Source organism: Hylobates moloch, unplaced genomic scaffold (assembly GCF_009828535.3).
Source record: "Hylobates moloch isolate HMO894 unplaced genomic scaffold, HMol_V3 SCAFFOLD_8, whole genome shotgun sequence".
In the NCBI taxonomy this organism is placed as follows: domain Eukaryota; kingdom Metazoa; phylum Chordata; class Mammalia; order Primates; family Hylobatidae; genus Hylobates; species Hylobates moloch.
In genome coordinates this window covers 4,791,890-4,806,050 of record NW_026652283.1, presented here as the reverse complement: position 1 = coordinate 4,806,050, position 14,161 = coordinate 4,791,890, and the positions used below count along the sequence as shown (strand labels likewise).

The following is a 14,161-nucleotide window of genomic DNA, read 5'->3' as shown; positions in this document are numbered from 1 at the left end:
CAGCTCTGACACAATGCATGTGTCTCTGTGACTATCACAAAGCACTCCAAGGGCAAGCCAACGTAGCCAAACAAACGAGCAATCATTGTCATTTCTGTTTCTGCACGTGAAACGGAAGCAACAATAACAAGGTGTTTGTGGAACCGCTTTGGAAAAGGTCAATAAGGTTTCCATAAACTCCAGTTGCTATCATGATTGTGCCCATGCAGTAGACTTCTGCAGAAGGGAAAGACTTCATATTTGTGATTTAAACCCTTTGGGAGCAAGCCCTAAGGTCCATAACATGGAGTAACTTGTAATCTTACTCAAGCACAAATTTAACTGTAAAGCATGGGGTTCAGGACAGCAGTTTGCCTGGTGACTGTCACTGACTCTCTGGCGTCAGACTCACAAGGACATTGCCAGGGGCTTCCTACTGGCTTCGTGAGGGTGCAGTAGCTCTTGCAAAGTGGTGGAAAAAAAAAAAAAACAGAGCAAAAATCTCTGTGTGAAAGTCCAGTGGCCATCAGGTGAAAGGTAACACCTTAGCAAATGGTCAAAGTTTTCTTTGATTGTTTCAAAGGGAAATGAACAGAAAACTCATTGCTCTTCCCACACACATGTGATTCAGGAAAAGACTGTACAAGCACTTCTGCGTTCATAAATGTGGAGTTGTGTCAGGTGCCTGAACACAAGTTCCAAATGCCAAGGGTCATTACACTCAATTCTCCCGCTATGGATGTAAATTAAACATCACAAGCTTTCTCCCTGGACTGTTCTATGGCTCCACCTACAGTATGTTCTTAGGGAATGCACCGTAATTTTTTATTTTATTTTTTATTTTATTTATTTTTTTTTATTTTTATTTTTTGAGACGGGGTCTCCTTCTGTCGCCAGGCTGGGTGCAGTGGCGATCTTGGCTCACTGCAACCTCAGACTCCCAGGGTTCAAACAATTCTCCTGCCTCAGCCTCTCGAGTAGCTGGGATTACAGGCGCGTGCCACCATGCCTGGTTAATTTTTGTATTTTTAGTAGAGACGGGGTTTCACCGTGTTGGGCAGGATGGTCTCGATCTCGATCTCCTGACCTCGTGATCCGCCCGCCTCAGCCTCCCAAAGTGCTGGGACTACAGGCGTGAGCCACTGAATGCCCTATAATTTTTATGCGAGCCCAAAGAATACATCACTGGGGAAGTCCATGTGATCTAGAGTTTAAAATGGCTGATTAAAAAGTTGGGATCAGCTCGACCAACATGGAGAAACCCTGTCTCTACTAAAAATACAAAATTAACCGGGCATGGTGGCGCATGCCTGTAATCCCAGCTACTCAGGAGGCTGAGTCAGGAGAATCGCTTGAACCCGGAAGGCAGAGGTTGCGGTGAGCCAGGATTGCGCCACTGCACTCCAGCCTGGGCAACAAGAGCAAAACTCCGTCTCAAAACAAACAAAAAAAAAAAGTTGGATTTTTTTTTTTTTCTCCCTCCTGAAACCCTACGAAAATAACAGTGTAGGAAAATTTTACAGAGGAGAGAGGAGGTAAATTACATAGACAAATAAATCAGAATAGTGGATGAAAATATTAAAAGCCAATTTGCAGGTGATGGAAAGCCCCTGGAGAAATAGCATTTTACTTGGGAGGGGGCAAGATTTAAAGCCTGAGTCCCTGCTGAGGCCAATGAGATAAAACCTGATTTGCCCCCAGGAACCTCTAAAGGCTCAGGAGTTCAGGGTGTCAGGTGAACAGAGGCAGGGTTGAGGGGCAGAGCTAAAAACTGGTTGCAGGTAGACACGCCTTTTCGGGTCTCCTTTGCAACCTCACAAAGCCAAGCACCCACTCATCCCACCACCTTGTCAAAAGATGTAAAATTTATTCTGGAGAAACTAGACCAGAAAGGCCTAGACTCAAGGAAAGCTGGCACCATGTGAGGCTCTGGAGGAACCGTACTGAAAGCAAAGAGTTAAGTGTGAGGGGAAAGTCCACATGCTGAACGGTGAGACAGTTGGCCACTTCCCCTGCTCTGCTCCCAAGGTAATATCAAACAGGCAGTTGGAGAATATTTTCCTGGAAAAACCAAAGGATTCCAAGAAAAAAAGGCCTGTAGACACTGGAGGCTGCCAGTGAGACAGTCTGATCCCAGCTTCATCACTCTGCAGTAAGCTCACCACTCCACAAGCTCCAAGGACACAGAGATTCCAGTAAGCTTCTTAGTACTTCACTCATGAAAACGAACAGAGATCATCAAATTACAGACATCTCAGGGAAGCCTCTGAAAGGTCAAAACCAAAGACAGAAACTCAGAGGAAACAGAAAATTCCAGAAGCAAGAAAAAAACTTCAGATATATTAAAAATCCTCAGATAAATAAGATGGACTATTTTATCCATAAAACAAGAACAGGCTGCTATTAAAAAAGGACCCACCCTAGAAGAAGAAAATAATTCTTTGGAAATGAAAAATATGACAGCCAAAATCAAAACTTCAACAGAAGAGCTAGAAACGAAAGTTGAGGGCCCCTCCCAGAAAGTAGAATGGAAAAGAATAGAGAAAAAAATAAGGAAATTTGAGAACCAGCCCAGGGGATCCAGAGTTACAGAAAAAGAGAACAGGCAAAAAGAATGAAAGAACATTATTAAAGAAATCGTTTTTTAAATGTTCAAGAATTGAAAACATGCACTTCCAGACCAGTAGTGCCCAACGAACACTCAAGAAAATGGATAAAGATAGACCCACATCAAGGTAAAGCATCATGAAATTTAGAAATTAGGATATCACATTTTACCAAAAGCATCATTAGAAACTAGAATACAATGGGGGTGGTTTTCAATCTCAAATGCTATCCTCATCAAAGCAACTACTTGCAGCAGAGAGGCAGAAGGAAATCTGTGGACAATAGTAAAGAGGTGTTCCGGCTGGGCGCGGTGGCTCATGTCTGTAATCCCAGCACTTTGAGAGGCCGAGGTGGATGGATCACGAGGTTAGGAGATCGAGACCATCCTGGCTAACATGGTAAAACTCCACTAAAAATACAAGAAAAAAAAAAAAAAAAGCTAGGCGTGGCGGCGGGCGCTTGTAGTCCCAGTTACTCGGGAGCCTGAAGGACCTAAGAAAGGCCTAACCATCCTGAACAGGAGACAGATGGCCAAAATCAAATGAAGGTGGAGACCTGGATTGGATATGGTGGGAAGTTTACTGAACCCCACTCTCCATTTGGGTATCAGTGATAGGTATATAGAAAACTAAACAAGGAAAAAAGATGTTCAGCGACTCCAGAAGAAAGCAAAAAGCAGTGCAAGAAAGGAAACAGAATTACAACCCTGCACATTATGCGGCTCGAGGAGGAATACTACTGACACCATCATAATGAAGTAGGATGAACACTGAACTAATAAATATGTCATTTATATTACAGTGGGTTGAGACGGGTGTGTGTCTATATTGTGGAGAATAACGGTGGGTAGTGTAAGAAAGCTAAATCCTTATCTTCCATAGTTGGAAGTCAAATTTCCTAAGACTTAAAAAGTAAAAATTAAAAAGCAATGTAAGTATGTTACAGGTCTATCATCCCTAATCCCAAAATCCAAAATCCAAAATGCTCCAAAGTCTGAAACTTGTTGAGCACCAACATGAAATAGTGACACCTTTGCTTTCTGGTGGTTCGATGTACGCAAACTTTGTTTCATGCACAGAGTTATTTAAAAATTACCTTCAGACTATGTGTACAAAGTGTATATGAAACATAAGTGAATTTTGGTTTAGCCTTGGGTACCATCCCCAAGATACCTCATTATGTATATGCAAATATTCCAAAATTAAAAAAAACAACTCTAAAATTTGAAACATGTCTGGTCCAGGTATGTGAGATAAAGGATCTGCAACCTGTACTAAGAAATCCAGTGACAAATGTAGAAGAAACAGCTAAAGAGTTCCAAGAAATTGCTTCTGAAGGATGCAAGATAGGGATGAGGAAGGGTAGGGCAGGGGATTGTTACTGTTGTTATAAGCCTTATTGAAATATTTTACCTTTTTACCCTTAGACTAATATTTTAATTTAAAAGAAAAGAAATGACACAGGAAAATGGCCCCAAACCAAGTCTCTAGACTAAGAGCCGAGTTCTGAGGTTGCCAGATTTAGCAAAAACGAACAAAAAAGGACACCAGGTACATTTAAATTTTACATTTAAATCTTTTAGTACAAGTACGTCCCAAACATTGCACAAATTACTCCTAGTTTATCTAAAATTCAAATTTAACAGGTATCCTCTGTTTGTTCTAGGAACCCTATGCCTGATGTCCAACGCATCCACAACAATGTCTGTAACCATGATTGCAGAGTATCCATAAAGAGAAAAGCTTAACAACCTGCAGAAGGAGTGAAGTTCATGTACAAAGAAATCAGAAAAGTGTTGACTTCTTGCAGCAAGGGTGGAAGTTAGGAAGCAGCAGAGCAATGCTTTCAAAATTCTAAGAAACCACGATACCCATTCTGGAATTTACCATCCATCCAGTAATTAATAAAGTTTGAGAACAAAGTTTGAGAACCGGATAAAGGCATTTTTAGGCATGAAAGCTCAAAACTGTACTTTCCATTTACCCTTTCTTACCCTACTGAAGGGTTTGTCCCATCCAGAGAAGAAATAAACCAAGAAAGAAGAAACATATAGTCCAGGAAAACGAAGACCCAATGTAGAAGGGAAGGAAAAGAATTCCCAGGACACCAGCTGTACAGGGCAGAGAGCAAGCAGGCAACACAGTGGGGGAGGGAAGCCTCCGGAATGGAAGGCTGCAAGGGGAAAGGAACCAAATGGCTCAGAGCCTGATGCATCTGACCCCATGGAAAACCATGTTTAGAGGGTTTTTTTCCAACTCCGTTGGCAAATCTGGAAAGAATTATAAACAGGAACACTGAAAATTAAGCAGGTGAAGAAAATGAGGCAATTATTAACAAAATGTTTACAAAAGATTAAATGAACATTATAATATACTGCTTGGCAATGCAGAAAATAGTCTTTGATAGTGATAATGACAGATACACTGAACACTGATTTAACCAAAAAATTATGGGGGAGGCAGAGAAAGTGGTAGACGACATACGGCTTCATGTACAAAGGCAAGAGGTAATGCCCATCACGCAGAGTCACAGTCCCTATGGTAGCCCAAAGGCCCTATGCAATCTGTGTTGCCCTGGCTTACCCCACCCAAATTACTCTCCTCTTCATTCACTTTCCTCCAGCAGTAAAGGCCCCTTTGCTGTTCTGTTCCTCAGTTACCCCACATCCTCCCACCTCAGGGCCTTTGCACATGCTGTTCCCTTTGCTTAGCATGCCCTTCCCCTAATATCCACAGGGTCCAGTCCTCCCATCCTACAGGTTCTGTGCTCAGATGCCATCTTCTCAGTAAGGTCACCCCCTTCTCCCACTCCGTTTTTTAACACTGTACTTCTTCCCTGACATTCCCTACATTACCTCTGCTGTTGTTTACTTTTCTCCATATTATTTATAATCATCTCTATAAAGGGCACCACCTCATTATAATGAGATGGTTATAGTAATATTTCATTTAAATATTTGCTTATTCTCCCTACTGGAAGGAAAGCACCATGAGGACAGGGAATTCTGTTTGCTACATGTATCCATAATTTGTTTGCTGATGCATCCATGGTTAGAACAGAGTGACTGGCACATAGTAGGTGCTTTAGAAAATGAAAAAGTAAATCAAGAAATAGCAACATCTGCATTTACTGGGAAAAAATAGAGGTCAATCCCAGAAAATGAACTTAAAATAATTGAAAGTGGTCCCCCTATGGATTGGCTTCATGGTAAGGAAGAGAGAGACATAGGCAAGCTGGTTTTCCTTGGAAGCCTTATACTATTGATATGGTTTTGGATCTGTGTCTCCACCCAAACCTTATGTCAAATGTAATCTCCAATATTAGAGGTAGGTTCTGGTGGGAGGTGACTGGGGAATGGGGGTGGAGTTCTCATGAATGGTTTAGCATCATGTCCTTGGTGCTGTCCTTGAGATGGCGAGTGAGTTCTCATGATATCTGGTTGTTTAAAAGTATGTGGCACTGCGCACCTCGCTCTCTTGCTTCTGGTTTCGCCCTGTGAATTGCCTGCTCCCACTTTGACTTCTACCATGAGTAAAACCTCCCTGAAGCTTCCCCAGAAGCAGATGCCTCCACGCTTCCTGTACAACCTACAGAACCGTGAGCCAATTAAACTTTTCTTATAAATTATCCACTCTCAGGTATTTCCTTATAGCAACGTGAGAATGGCCTAATATAACTATTGTTTCACTTTTCAAACTGTGTGCATGTATTATTTTAATAAAAAGTAAAGAATTTTTAAAAACATGATCATTGTTTTGTCCTCCACCCAAATCATATTTCATTCTAATACCAAAATGAAGTGACTATTGAATTATCTACTGTTTTGTATTATTAATGCCTAGAAGTCATCCTCTTCTTCCCTTTCTGTCTATCCCATCACCTCCAATTGACTCCCAAGTACCAAAGCTTTCACCTTCCCAAGGCTCTCAACCCCATTCACCTCTTTCCATCTCCATCTGCCATTGCCCTAGTCCTACCTTTCACCTGGCGAGGGACACAAGTTTTATAATTGGTCCACCTGCATCCATCCAGTCCCTCCAGTCCATTACACTGTGGCCAGACTGATACTTTCACTCACAAATCCGATCATATTACCCCATCTGATATGGTTAGGCTGTGTCCCTACTCAAATCTCCTGTTGAATTGTAATCCCCAATGTTGGGGGCAGGACCTGGTGGGAGGTGATTGGATCATGGGGGTGAATTTCCCCCTTGCTGTTCTCATGATAGTGAGTGAGTTCTCATAAGATCTGATTGTTTGAAAGTGTGTAGCACTTCCCCTTTTGCTCTCTCTCCTGCCGCCACGTGAAGACATGGTTCCTTCTCATTCACCCTTCCACCATGACTGTAAGTTTCCTGAAGCCTCTCCAGTCATGTTTCCTGTATAGCCTGTGGAACTGTGAGTCTATTAAACCTCTTTCCTTCATAAATTACCAAGTCTCAGGTAGCTCTTTATAGCAGTGTGAGAACTAACAAACCTTTTCACCACCCCACCACTTGAAACCCACTAAGGCATTCATCCCATGGCTCCAAGCCTGAAGATAAAACTCTTAAGCTGTGGACCTAGCTCCAAGCTCACCGTGCTTATACTTACCATGTTTCTCTAATCATGGGGCCTTGGATATACTGTCCCCTCTCCCTGCAATGTGGTTTCTACCTCCTTTGACTATTTAACTCCTGCTAGTCATTCAAATATCAGCTAAAATGTCATTGAGTTAAATGTCCCTAATTTGGACTTTCATAGCAGTTTTGTGGGTATCAGTTCCTAGTAACATGTGCACAGTTGCAATTTTACATTTGGGCTTAATGGATTAACATCTCCTTCCACTCCTCCTCCTTATCAGCACACACACACACACACACACACACACACACACACACACACAAGCTCCATAAAAGGAAGAAATCTTTTGTTTCATTTATCACTATATCCCCAGTGCCTAGAAGACAGGAAGACCTGAATATCTATATGCTGAAAAATTGGTGTGAAACACTATTCTTTACTATGGCAATAACCAGTATGTATTGCTTTGGTTTAAATAACATTTTATTCATCTGTCTCATCTCTACCCTAAAATTCTACAACTTGGAGATCACATGTTTTTTCTTTGAATGCCGTTTCCCTCTCTCCTCTCTATATTACCAGTCCCCATTTTTAGATATAAAATTTAAATGTCTGGAAATGGAAACTGACTGACAGAAAGTGTGCAAAAGATCATGTGTTGTATGAGTTTCTCTGCCGGCAAGCTAACATGGTACAGAACCCTCCTTCACAGTTCACCTTTTAGACATAATCGTCGACGGTACATTTCCAGCACTTCACCTTCCTCTTTAAGTACGTTACCTTCCTCTGCACTTCAATACATATTCAATTGGCTGAATTCCACTGATCATCTGATAGAGCGCTTTAGGCAAATCTAATGATTTTCATCTTGCCTCAAGTCTATTAAGTTTTAACACCTATGCTTTGTGCTGTAGATGTCTCTATTTTCTTCTCAGTTTTATAAAATAAGGACAAAAAATGCCAAAAATAAGATTAAATCAATCTTATTAATCTTTATTATTTATTTTATAATCTTAATAAATTGCCAGATTATTATACAGAAAAGATGCTGATACTGGCTGGCTGATGGGGCCACCATAACATTGCTCATCTGTCAGCTAACGCACACGATTCCAAATTCAGCATAAGATGGGGGCATTGGGGGATTCTAAATTTGAACATGGAATGTTGAGCACCACTTGTTTATACTCCTTGTGCAATTAGGTACTGCCTGATAATCCAATATTGATGTCACCCTTTGCGAGAGTAAAATGAGTTTAAATTCATCCTTTCTTTTTCTTCCTGCTTATCAGGACTATATGATCAACCAAATATTCTTTAAAGTTCCTTCTAAGGAGTAAGACTGTCAGGTTGTCTTCCTTAAATAGGGTCCCCTCAGACACAAGCTGCAATCAACACGGGGAGTCCTAAATTTTTATGTTCACAATATAACACAATTGAGAATCTTCCTTGTGTGCACTTTAAAAACATCCTATCCTCTGCCTCCAGTCAGTCTCCAGCAACAGCTAGCTATTGGGGGACACATCCCTAAATGGGCTCCACTCCCCAGAGCTTGGGCTATGCCACATCAGCAGGGAATTCTGGGACCAGAATCTGAACCATCCTTCTTGCTGACCCAGTGTGTACCACTGACCATCTCAGTCTCATGGGAGTTAGGCTCAACAGATGTTTCCCAAGCATTCTGCCATTTCTGTGATTGATATGGAATGTGTCATCCCTTAAAACCTTGAGCTTGGTAAAATTTTCTACTTCCCTCAGATTTGTCACCAGAGCCCTGTGCATTCATTCCCAGGAGGTAAAGAAGTGGCATGCAACGAGTTAGGGCTACAGTTTATGCTTTTTCGTAATAGCCAGTCTGGCTGGTGTGAGATGGTATCTCATTGTGGGTTTGATTTCCATTTCTCTAAAGATGAGTGATATTGAGCTTTTTTCATATGCTTATTGATCACATGCATGCCTTCTTTGGAAAAGTGTCTGTTCAGGTCTTTTGCCCACTTTTTAATGGGGTTGTTACTTACAGGAAAATAGTCCAGACACTCTCAAGCATCACTTTATCTTTAAGAGGATGTAGATAGATAGATAGATAGATAGATAGATAGATAGATAGATAGATATAGATATATAGATATATATCATAATCATCAATGAAATGCAAACAAAATACCATTTTATGCCCAAATCAACTGCTTCTTTTTTCAACTAGAATATTCAGGAGTGACATAAACCCTTTCATACAGAGCTTATGATTTCTTTTCCCTGTTTGCCTCTTACCATAGCCATCCATTGTAACTTTTCATGATGGAAGCTTTTTCTCTTCCAAAAGAAAAAGTACACAGTCATTATAAATAATTCACTGACTTCAGAAAACTATAAAAAAGAAACAAAAAATTGTGAATGTCCCTTCTACCCAGAAAAGAAGCACTTTGCCTTTGGAGCCACACAGACTTGGTCTTAGGCCAGTTGCTCGGTGGCCTCCTCTGATAAATGGGAACTATAATTGAAGCTACTCCACAATGGGAGGATTTAAGATCATGTTGATATAAGGCACAGTGTTCTGTAACTGCTAGCTATGACTATTATTATTAACATACTTCCAGTCTTTTTTCTATGCACGTATACATACATGTCAATGGGCACTTTTTATGTTTCCACAAGGTGGCTTTTGTTTCCTGAATAGTTATTTAGAAAATACATTGCTTTGATAAATAAATACGGTTGACTTTGAACAACTTGGGATTAGGGGTGCCGACCCCTGAGCAGTTGAAAATTTGCATATAACTTTTGACTCTCCCAAAACTTAACTGCTAATAACCTACTGTCGACCAGAAGCCTTGCTGATGACATAAAAAGTCATTTAACACATATTTTGTATGTCATATGTATTATGTAGTATATTCTTACAATAAAGTAAGCTAGAGAAAAGAAAATGTTAGGAAAATAATAAGGAAGAGAAAATATAGTTACTGGTTATTAAGTGGAAGTGTATCATCGTAAAGGTCTTCATCCTCATTGTCTTCACACAGAGTAGGCTGAGGAGAAGGAGGAAGAGGAAGGGTCGGTCTTGCTGTTCCAGGGGTGGCAGAAGCAGAAGAAAATCCATGCGTAAGTGGGCTCATGTAGTTTAAATCTATGTTGTTTACAGGTCAACTACATTCAATTTATTAAGATTATAAATCTTTAAACCAAGTCTTCCTTAAGCTTTTGAGTTCGATGCACAAACTTTATTATTCTATACATAAGCAGAGTTTGCCTGCTTTTTTATGCATATTATGCCTGAACTCCTGAGAGCCTCTGAAAGCAATCAGAGCAGGAGAATATCTTTAAGGATATGTATTATGGACCAATGTTTGTGTTTCCCCAAAACTCACATGCTGAAGCCCTACACCTCAGGATGCCTGTATTTGAAGATGGACCTATAAGGAAGTAGTTAAGGTTACATGAGGTCATAAGGGTGGGGCCCTAGTCCCATGGGATTGGTGACCTCATAAAAAAGGGACAGACACTGGAGCTCTTTCTCACTCTGTGCACAGAGGAAAGGCCACGTGCATCCTCAGTGAGAAGCCAGCCATCTGCAAGCCAGGAAGAGAGCCCTCACCAGGAACCAACTTGCCGACATCTTGATGATGGATTTCTAGCCACCACAGCAGTTAAAATAAGTCTCTGTTATTGAAGCCTGCAAGTGTATGGTATTTAGTTATGGCAGATAGGTTATGTGCTCTGTTCAAAATCAGGCAGCAGGTAAACAGCGAATAGACATAACAAAGTTTCTCATTTTTCAGAGGCGACTGAGTAAACTGGACCATCATATCCCATTTCATGTAGGCTACACTTGAAAAGCAATAAGAGGTCAAGAAAGGCAGCTGTCTTCAGTCACTGCTCTGCAAATAGTATCACCCTGTAAATTCACTGGTAGCCCCCAGTGTGTGTAAGGTGCCATGCTACCACCTCCCAGTATCAAAGGCAGGGAGCAGGGCTCCTAGACAAGCCAGGAGCCACAGACGCTGCAGGCAAAGCTTTAGGTTTGTTTCCGAATAAACCTATTCGTCAAACATCTCCACTCAACTTGATTCCCAGGCAGCTCTGAAATTTTTATGGAGGACATCCCAAGAACAAAAGAGACACTGTTCCTTACCACCCCCTCCAAGCAGCCTGAGGAAGGGATTCTTAGGCTCCGGGAGAGGGTCAAGGGGATGCCACTGTGGCCATGGCCACAGGAGGTGGAACTTATGAGACCCTGCAGCCAAGGACAGTCAGATGATGATAACCACCCCATCCCTCCCCACCTTATGCCCTCTTAGTGAGTGTGCTTATTTTCTACTCTGTCAGAGTGGAACACTTGGAGAGCAGTCTCAGCAGCCTAGCGCAGCAGCACCCAAATACAAAGCCTCTCTTCAAACCGCCTGTGAGCTGCAGAGCCCACACTCAGGCAGTCTATCCATGCACTCCCAGGAAATGCTCAGTAAGTGACTGTAGCCTCTCCTGCTTGGGTTTCCATAAAAGCCTCCCAAAGGGGGAGCAACGAGGAGTGCGTGGAGAGCAGTCTGTACCCACACAGGCAATAAAGGGTTGCATTGTCCACAGACGACATTAAAACAGTAATACTGGCCACAAGTTGATTGCTTTTTATTTCCATATGTGTCTGTGAGTAGAAAAAACACGAACTTCTTCCTCTGCTCTCACACCACAACAATCAGCACAGATTTCTGTGATAAAATCTCTGGCGATTCCTCCCCACCAACATGCAAGCAATTGCAGCAGACACCAGCCAGTGTCCTCCAGTTCCATTCTGATGCTGTCTACCTGGAGACAGCATCAGATCCCACAGGTTGAGGGCTCAGCCCCACAAGACTGCCCCCAACTTCCAGTGCCAGTCACAAGCCTCAGATTGTTTTGCCTGTGCTTCTGAGGGACTGGTTTTATACACTGGAGTTGCCATGACCCCCTCCTTGGGTTTGCTTAATTTGCTAGAGTGGCTCACAGAACTCAGGAAACTTACTTACATTTATGGGTTTACTACAAAGGATAGTGATGAAGAGATGCAAGGTATGGAGAAGGGGCGCAGAGCTTCTTTGCCCTCTCGGGGTGTGCCACCTTCTAGGAACCTCAATGTGTTCAGCTATCCAGAAGCTCTTTGAAACCAGTCCTTTTTGGAGTTTTCATGGAGGCTTCATTATATAGGCATGATTGATTTAACCACTGGCCATTGATGACTGCCTTGACCTTCAGCCCCTCACCCCTTGTCAGGGACAGGATTGAAAGTTCCAGCCCTATAATCTGCCTTGGTATTTTCAGTGACCAGCCACTGTCCTGAAGCTATCCAGGGGCTGCCAGCCATCAGTAAACTCATTGACATACAAAAAGACATCACTTTGGAGATCCCTCTGCCAGGAAACAGGATGAAGGTCAAATATATATTCCACAATATCACAGTTGGTAATTATAAGCAATGTCAATGATAAAATATTTCTCCTGGGTGAGCCGTCCAGGCATGTCTCCCTGCAACTGGCTATATCAGACACTACTCCCACTGGGTGCCCTCAATGCTAGTCTGTCCCACTCCCATCTTGCTTCAGCCAGAGGCATCATTCCTAAATGTGACTTGAGTATGTCACTTTGATCTAAAACTCCTGCTTGCTCCCATGGCCTTCAGAATGAATCCCACTTCTAAGCAGCTTCATGACTCTTCACAATCTTGAGTCCAACTTATTTTTCTAGCCTTTCCTGCACCCTTTCTCTCACTGCATATATCCCAAGCTCCTAGGTCCTTGAACACAGCATCCCATTCTTGAGCCCCATGCTTTTGTTCAAGCCATTTCTTTTATTAAGAATTTTATTTTCAACAATGAAAATTCCAAGTCATCTTCCAAGGCCCTGCTGAAGTGTTAATTCCCCTGGGAAACCCTCCCTGACCCCCTCCAGTGCCAAGGAAGAATTTGTTGCTCTTCCTCACTTACCCAGACCACCCATTACCTGCCTCCCCAGTATCACTTACTACAGAGTCCACCTGATCTACTCGCTGCTGGCAGAGTCTGATTAACAAGAGTGAGGTCTGGTATAAAGACAGTGACTTTTGGCCAGGCGTGCTGGCTTGTGCCTATAATCCCAGCACTTTGGGAGGCCAAGGCAGGTCGATCACCTGAGGTCAGAGTTCATCATGACCAGCCTGGCCAACATGGTGAAAACCTGTCTCTACTAAAAATACAAAAAAAAAATAGCCAAGCATGGTGGCAGGTGCCTATAATCCCAGCTACTTGGGAGGCTGAGGCAGGAGAATCACTTGAACCAAGGAGGTGGAGGTTGCAGTGAGCCAAGGTTGTGCCATTGCACTCCAGCCTGGGCAACAGGAGCAAAACTCCGTCCAAAAAAAAAAAAAAAAGTGACTTTTTATTCCATAGCTACCTTAGGGAAAGAAGTACAGGCTTCCTGCCCTAAGGGCACCACTTTGCTTTTGGAACAGAAAGAAGGTTCTTTTTAAAGGGGGGCTAGCATGAATGATGTGCAGGAGAGGAAGCCAGCAGGTCGGGGTACACATATTGGCCTTGGTGCCTTATCTATCAGGCAGCTGAGTTGATGTCTTTGCAGGCAGAACTAGGTTGTTAAAGGTAGCCAAAACTCTCCAGGTGGGAGAGAGTTTCATAACAAGCAACTTTGGGTTGGAGATTGACTGTTGTCCCATGAGGAAGTCTCATGGTGGGAGAGTTCCACTCTGGAGCTTCTAAGTGCATCGTTAGATGAAATTGCCCTGTAGGGAGTGTCTGCTGAAGGGAAGGTAAAGGTTAGAATTACATTTATAAAGGGCTAAGTAGGAAGTGGGAACTGGGGGAAATGGAGAAAAAAAGGAAAGAAAAAAGTAATTTAAAAAAAATTCATTCTTGGCCCGGTGTGGTGGCTCATGCCTGTAATCCCAGCACTTTGGGAGGCCAAGGCAGATGGATCAAGAGGTCAGGAGATCAAGACCATCCTGGCTAACACGGTGAAACCCCATCTCTACTAAAAATACAAAAAATTAGCC

The 14,161-nt window shown here is 42.4% G+C and overlaps 2 protein-coding genes across 3 annotated transcripts in view; both read right to left on the bottom strand.

Moving 5' to 3' along the window:
- Positions 1 to 14,161, bottom strand: part of GALNT8 (polypeptide N-acetylgalactosaminyltransferase 8) — a 131,082-nt gene that overhangs the window by 1,974 nt on the left and 114,947 nt on the right. The gene's annotated exons all lie outside the window — the stretch shown is intronic.
- The window catches only part of KCNA6 (potassium voltage-gated channel subfamily A member 6), a 41,086-nt gene that overhangs the window by 852 nt on the left and 26,073 nt on the right, over positions 1 to 14,161 (bottom strand). The window lies entirely within an intron of this gene.